The sequence below is a fragment of the Stegastes partitus genome, unplaced genomic scaffold, assembly GCF_000690725.1.
Source record: "Stegastes partitus isolate 25-593 unplaced genomic scaffold, Stegastes_partitus-1.0.2 Scaffold1479, whole genome shotgun sequence".
NCBI lineage: Eukaryota > Metazoa > Chordata > Actinopteri > Pomacentridae > Stegastes > Stegastes partitus.
In genome coordinates, this window is record NW_007579210.1 from 165,504 (window position 1) to 173,936 (window position 8,433).

Consider the following 8,433-nt stretch of genomic DNA (forward strand, 5'->3'; position numbering starts at 1 on the left):
GATAGTGGTGATGGGTGAACATGCTTTTGTATGACACATATAGAAATGTTTTCTCTGCAGTTTTGTCTGTTTATTAGTATGTACTGTATTTCATTAATGGCACGTCTCTTCAGTGTCGTGTGGGCATCGGGTACGGTGCCTGTGGAGTGGCAGACCGGAGTGGTGGTTCCCATTTTCAAAAAGGGAGACCGGAGATTGTGTTCCAATTATTGGGGCATCACACTTCTCAGCCTCCCCGGGAAAGTTTACTCTAAGGTGCTGGAAAGGAAGCTCCACCCAATTGTTGAACCTCTGATTCAGGAGGAGCAATGCGGATTCCGTCCTGGTCGTGGAACAGTGGACCAGCTCTTCACCTTTGCAGAGCTGCTGAGGGGGGCATGGGAATTCAACCTGCCAGTCCACACGTGCTTTGTGGACCTGGAGAAGGCCTATGACCGTGTTCACCGAGGGACTCTGTGGGGGGTACTGAGGGAGTATGGGGCACCAGGCTCACTACTATGAGCCATTCGGTCCCTGTACAACCAAAGTGCGAGCTGTGTCTGCATTCTCGGCAACAAGTCGGACACGTTCCCAGTGGGTGTTGGACTCCGCCAGGGCTGCCACCTCTCTGCTGGTTTCATCAGACCGTGACCTTCAGCACGCACTGGAGCGGTTTGCATCCGAGTGCAAAGTGGCGGGGATGCGGCAGAGTACCTCCAAGTCCGAGGCCATGGTCCTCTGCCGGAAGCCGGTGGATTGCCACCACCAGGTGGGGGGGGGGAGTTGTTTCATCAAGCAAGGGAGTTTAAGTATCTCGGGATCTTGTTCACGAGTGATGGGAAAATGGAGCACAAAGTGGACAGGCGGCTTGGTGTGGAGTCAGCAGTAATGTGGGCGCTGTACCAAACCATCGTGGTGAAGAGAGAGCTGAGCCGCAAGGCGAAGCTCTCGATTTATTAGTCCATCTATGTCCAGACCCTCACCTATGGTCACAAGCTTTGGGTCGTGACCAATAGAACAAGATCATGGATACAAGCGGCCGAAATGGGCTTCCTCCGCAGGGTGGCTGGGCTCAGCCTTAGAGATAGGGTGAGGAGCTCAGACATCCAGAGGGAGCTCGGAGTAGAGCCGCTGCTCCTGTGCGTCGAAAGAAGCCGGATGAGGTGGTATGGGCATCTGATTCGGATGCCTCTGGAGAGGCTTCCTCTGGAGGTCTTACGAACACGTCCACCCGGGAGGAAACCCTGGGGAAGACCCAGAACCCGCTGGAGGGATTGTATCTCTTGGCTGGCCTGGGAATGCCTTGGGATCCTCCAGGAAGAGCTGGAAAGCGTCACCAGGGGGAGAGAAGTCTGGAATGACCTACTATGCCTACTGCCCCGCGACCCAACCCCGGATAAGCAGAAGAAAATGGATGGATGGATGGATGGATGGATGGATGGATGGATTTACAGCATATTTGTAGTTTGTATTCATTTCCAGTTTAACACAAAATGTTTTATTCCAAATGATACCAGTTTAAAAAGANGATAGTGGTGATGGGTGAACATGCTTTTGTATGACACATATAGAAATGTTTTCTCTGCAGTTTTGTCTGTTTATTAGTATGTACTGTATTTCATTCATGGCACATGTCTTCAATGTCGCGTGGGCATCGGGTATGGTGCCTGTGGAGTGGCAGACCGGGGTGGTGGTTCCCATTTTCAAAAAGGGAGACCGGAGAGTGTGTTCCAATTATTGGGGCATCACGCTTCTCAGCCTCCCCAGGAAAGTTTACTCTAGGGTGCTGGAATGGAAGCTCCACCCAATTGTCGAACCTCTGATTCAGGAGGAGCAATGTGGATTCCATCCAGGTCGTGGAACAGTGGACCAGCTCTTCACCTTTGCAGAGCTGCTGAGGGGGGCATGGGAATTTGACCTGCCAGTCCACATGTGCTTTGTGGACCTGGAGAAGGCCTATGACCGTGTTCTCCGAGGGACTCTGTGGGGGGTACTGAGGGAGTATGGGGTACCAGGCTCGCTGCTATGAGCTATTCTGTCCCCATACAACCAAAGTGCGAGCTGTGTCTGCATTCTCGGCAATAAGTCGGACACGTTCCCAGTGGGTGTTGGACTCCGCCAGGGCTCTCAATTTATTAGTCCATCTATGTCCAGACCCTCACCTATGGTCACAAGCTTTGGGTCGTGACCGATAGAACAAGATCATGGATACAAGCGGCCGAAATGGGCTTCCTCTGCAGGGTGGCTGGACTCAGCCTTAGAGATAGGGTGAGGAGCTCAGACATTCAGAGGGAGCTCGGAGTAGAGCCGCTGCTCCTGTGCGTCGAAAGAAGCCAGCTGAGGTGGTATGGACATCTGATTCGGATGCCTCTGGAGAGGCTTCCTCTGGAGGTCTTCCGAACACGTCCACCTGGGAGGAGACCCTGGGGCAGACCCAGAACCCGCTGGAGGGATTGTATCTCTTGGCTGGCCTGGGAACGCCTTGGGATCCTCCAGGAAGAGCTGGAAAGCGTCGCCAGGGGGAGGGAAGTCTGGAATGACCTACTACGCCTACTGCCCCGCGACCCGACCGTGGATAAGCAGAAGAAAATGGATGGATGGATGGATGGATGGATGGATGGATTTACAGCATATTTGTAGTTTGTATTCATTTCCAGTTTAATACAAAATGTTTTATTCCAAATGATACCAGTTTAAAAAGAGTAGTAAAAAGTTGAATCAGTGAATCGCTCAGTGTCTACTGGCTGTCTTTTGTTTTAATTACAGCAGATCTCAAGCAGCATAGATTCCACCAGTTTCTTCACACTTGATAGCCATGTTATCCCAGCACAATGCAACAATGATCGAAAGACTTTCTTGGGACCTCAGGAATGCTTGACTGTCTTCAGGTTTGCATTAAATGTTCAGTGGGGTTGAGTTCAGGTGACTCCTTGGTCTTCTTTGGTCCTTAAGTCAAAGCTTTGAGGCTTGGTTGGTTACATTATCCCGCTGCACTATGGTCCTTCTTAATACCAGAGAAATAGGCATTGCATTTCTCATTGGTCAGTTTAGAGTTTAGTAAGGGATAGATGTCCAACTCCATAATGCCAAACCCCTCCAGAATTGAACATTCCCTGCAGCATGTTTCACTGTGAGTTTTATCCACTGCGGTATCATATCTGTCCTGTTGGTTTCCATATATATAGATGTCCATGCACATGTCCAGTCAAGAACAATACCATAACAACCCCACATATGCAAACACAAAAAACTGTAACTTCATAAATATATAATATACTCTTGGTAGTGATAAAGTAATGCTTGATTCTGTGTAGTGAAGTTATGTTGTACTGCTGATACAGTTTTGACATTATGTATCAGCTTGTTCCAATTTGTGATCAGGTAGACGACTGATGATTGAAAAGACTGTCAATCATTGCTTTTGCTCCCAGCTGAAAACATCAAATCAAGTTTTTTACTTCATTAACATATGGTCCATATGGTGTTTTTTATGTGCTGGAACACTCATCATGAGTAAACTAAACAGTCAATGCCATGGCTGAGCATTATCACCTTGACAATGCAGTGTACTGATGACAGCCTCAAAAACATTAATTTAACTAAAACACTAAATTACTTGAATTTACAACCTGCCAGTGTGTAGTAAAGAGTAGTTTTATAGTGTTTAAACAGGGTTATAGGTGAGCTGGTGTGCTCTAGTGGCAGTGAGTGGGGAAGGTGTTTAGAGCAAAGTGATTTCTGATTTACTGATGCAATCTGACATAATCTCGTATCTCCTCTTCCATATGCATGTTCACATCTTGCTCTTTGTTCCATCAAGGCTGCCCAAATTACCTTCTTGCTGGTGTGTCTGTTTTTCTCAGCATCTGTAAAGCTGCAAATCACTTTTAAATGTATATGAATGCCACCAATTACTTAAAACTGTTTACGTAAAAGAACATTTTTATTATGCACTTCAGTTGTTTGTTGAATATTGTCTTATCTGAACCAGCATTCGGTTTCTCTATTACTACAAATATTATCAAACTGTGTTTCAATTCACAATTCAAATTCATAATGTGGTTTTTCTTATATATATATACACACTAAACCGTAAAAGTGCATGGCTTATTATTACATTTTCTGACAAAAAGAAAAAAAATCTGCTATCAGTTAATGATAGCAGCCGTGCCTGGAGATCGACTGTACTAACATTTAAAATAAGCAATCATATCATCAATCTCCCTAAAACCCTTTTAAATGGTTTCAAGCCATTTTTCATTTTTCTATTTTTCATGTCTCAGCTGTCACTATTTCTGAGACTGTCTCTGTTTCTAAAACATATCTGGAGCATTCCTCCCATGGTTGAAAACAGTATTTGACCTTGAGGGTGTTGATGCTGGGTATTAAGTGGGACTGTTCAAATCTTCTTGACTCAACACATTCCCACTGACACAATTTTACATTACCTCTATACGACTCTACACCAAACACTTGAAGGAACAGTTCTCCTCTAGGGAACTGGGAGCCACTAAAATAGTGGAAAATACTTTTGCATGGTAACAAAGGCACTACAGGTGCAATATAATGCTCTCAAAAATCTGTCCTTTAACTGTAGCATCGACGAATGAGTTCTCACCTTACGCCTTGTTTTAAGGCTATGTTAAGGTTTGCTGCCTTGGATGATGTTTTCTTCCAATATTTAACCATACTGTTGAACTGACTGTTGATTCAAGGAGTAGGAGGAAGGCAACTTACCTTTGTTTGAGATATTTCTCGTACACTCGCTGGGCTTGTCCTCCACAGCAGGGGGTTGTGTCTTCCCATTTAATCTTTGTCCTAATCGGGCCGAGGAAGTTTGGCTCTGGCTCTGGCTCTGGCTCTGGGTGGGAATGGGTCTCTGGACCAGGTTCCCCTCGCTGCCTGCCCTCATCAGCCTCTCTCCAATCCGCAGCATGCATGAGCGATTACCTTGCAGCTCCTTTCTCAAGTTGGGGCTCTTAGACCCTGCCGATCCAGGTCGACCCAGATGGGAGGAAGACTTGGACATCTTCTCTGCCGGGTGAGCAGAGTGCTGGTTAGATATTCCAGGGTTAGCTTGGGTGCCTCCTTCTCTTGTCCCTGTTTTATTAGCTCTAACTTTCTTAACTCTAGTTAATCTTATTCTGTTTCTCTTGTTTCCTGGCTGCCTCTCTTCTGTGTCGAATTTCCTCCTCTCATGTACAGAGGAGGGCTGAAGATGGAATTATTTAGTATGTGTCATGTTTTGTCATCCAACTGCCTTGATCTTGTTTTTTGTAACATTAAGAATATTTGTCCTTCCAGTTGTCTTCCTCTTCTTCTGTCGCCTTCCTCTCTGTGTCTGGATGTTCTTCTGAAGTGCTGAAGATGTCTTACTTTTGGCAGGTTGTCTTTATAGCTTTGCGTCACCCTCTTTATCTCCTGATTTCTGCCTCAGTGCACACCACCGCTTCCCAGTCTTGTATCAGTCTTTCTGTTTTGTTGTATCCTTCTTCTTCATCCGTTGGTATCTGTGTACCCCAGGACTGTTCCTGTGTTTACAGCAGTGATCAGTGCAGAAAGCAGTGACTGAGTGTAAAGTCAGCTCACACTGTTATTCCCTCTCTTCCTCCTGCTGTCTCTCTCCCTCTGCTCCCTCTGCGAGCCTGAACTCCTCTGGGAGAGCTGCTGTCTCCCTGCTCTCTCCCCCCTCTCTCTCTCTCTCTTTCGTCTCTCTCTCGCTCTCTCTCTGCCACTTCCTACTTTTTGTGTCTGTTTCCCACAGTGAATTATATCTTTTCCTTTTTAAATTCCTCCCTCTGCTCCCTTTTCGCTCTTCCTTACACTCTCTTGACTTAGCTGTGTTTGCTGTCGGCTTGGCTGTTGTTAGTTTACACCATGCTAATCTGTGTTTATGTCTCAATTCTCACATTAGCTTACACTAGAGAGTGTGATCTTCTTTGCTTTCTTCCACACACCTTTTTCTGTCATGCCTCTTCTTCTTCTTCCTCCACTAAATCACCATCCAGTGCTTTTTTGTTGTTTTAACTCTTCCATATTCTAGCAAGACATCTTTGTGTTAGAGTTCTGCAGCACACAGGAATAGGACCCATGTTTATGTACTACTGTGTGTTTCCATTGGTATTTAAGGTGTTCTGGTTGTTTACATTTGGATTATGGGGAAAAAGATTGTAGAAAAAAGATTCATAGACTGTGCAAACAAGATGTATATCTTGTGTGAGAATGTTTGGTATGGATCAAGTGCCATCTACCATAGTTTGAGGTTGACACCACAACCTTTTGCTATGCCAACTATGGACACCAAATGGTCAATGGTCTGCACTTACATAGCGCCTTTCTACCTTCATGGTGCTGAAGTGCTTTACAATGTTTTTCTCATTCACCCATTCACACACACATTCGTACAACAATGGCAACAGAGCTGCCATGCATGCCTGCCATTGGGAGTAACTTCAGGTTCAAGGACACTTTGACTGTGGAAGAGGGATCGAACCACCAACCTTGCAATTAGAGGACAACCGCTCTACCACCTCAGCCACAGCTGCAACTAAGATGCTGACTACAAAAGATCCCTTATTTGATACAAAATATGGCTTGTTGTGTCTTACTAGGGGACCACAAAATTAGGTGTGATTCGAATTATAACAGTCTAAAGTTTGGCCCTATAATAGGTGTTCTGGAGTAATGTTGGAAATGATTTGTTAACAAGATCTGAATACTTGATGTATATCATGTGGCTGTTGTTTGACAACTGGGATCGACAGTTGGCTCAGTCTGAAGTAAGATTCTGTTGTGGGCCATTTATCTACAAACTGGGCGTGGATCATCGGCCTTGTTGATTATCAAGTCTGATATTTAACATTTGTTTTTATTTTTAATTTTATTTCAAATAAAATAATTTATTTAAAAAATGCACTACTTTGGTTGTGATGCAGCTGCCTCTATCTGTCTGTCACCACTCGTAATCGTGAGTGACGTCCTGCCCACAGCACTGTCTGACTGGTTACATATAAAGTGAAATAGTCAATCAGCAAAATGTTAAAAAGTTCTGTTTTTTTACACCATTTCTTTGTTGTTGTTGTTGTTGTTTTTAATTCCTTAATGAGGGTCAAATATAGCAACGGGAGAATATATGCATTTTTATTACTACAATAACTTGATGCTACAACTCAGGGGTTCATTATATGGCATGATGTTACATTACATGATGAAAACTAGTTTGTAGCCTCTTACTGATCGCTGAGATAGATTGTAGTACAAGATGTGTGAACATAATAAGCTGCTCACAGCATGCTGTTTTATAAAATTCTTGTGATGCTTTGGAATTGCTTTAATACCTCCATGCTGGTAACAGCCGTAGCCAGAGGAATTATCTTTATGATTATCTGTCAATATGTCCCATTTTGTAAACATAATGTATCAGGCACACCGGAAGGGAATTTCTCTCAAACTTGGCACAAATGTCTGTTTGGACTCAAAGATAAACTGATGAGAATTTGGTGTTTAAAGGCCACTGTGACCATAATTCAAGAATGCCAACGCTAAGACACGACATCACACAAGTGCTAACATTTGATGTGTGATTACATCCTATTCACAAAGGTCAAAGGTACATTTCACTGCGACACATGTCCTGGAAAAATACTTTTCTGGCCATTATTTAACACCATACCTCAGGAACAGAATGGGAGATGTGTGAAAATCACAACTTGATTGGTTGGCATACAACAATAAAATGGTAATTGTAGTTTCCTGTGGATCATAAGAAATGTCATTTTAAAATTTGTACATGAAAAATCAGTCAATAAATTACATTTATATAATTATATACATATATAGGGGCTGCAAGGTGGCTCGGTGGTTAGCACCATCCTATAGCTAGGGTTCTCTCCAGGTTCTCCTGCTTTCTTCCACAGTCCGAAAACATTTTGAGTTTAGCTGGTGATTCTAAATTGTCCATAGGTGTGAATGTGAGTGTGCTTGTTTGTCTCTCTGTGTGGCCCTGCGATAGACTGGCGACCTGTCCAGCGTGTCCCCTGCCTTGGCCTGAGTCAGCTGGGATAGGCTCCAGCCCCCCCACGACCCTAGTGAGGATTAAGCGGTGTAAAGATAATGGAAGGATGGATATATATTGTTGTTGTTCATATATACCAATACTCTCTTAATATGTATTCTTGGTTAAATTCAAAATTCAAAATTAAATCAAAAGTCGGATACATCTTTAGTGTAAATAAAGATGTAGCATCAGTACATGACTTCATCAAGCTGATGAAAGACATGAGCCTGAAATACTTCCACCCCCTGTGGTGGACTACTACAATAAACATAGGGTAACACATAATTCAGCCTGTGGGCATACACACTACACGTCATCCCAGCAGGAATTAACGTCCCCGCTGCAGGAAAAGTAAAGTCTGTCTGAATACTAATTCCTCTTCATTCTAATTGGACTGC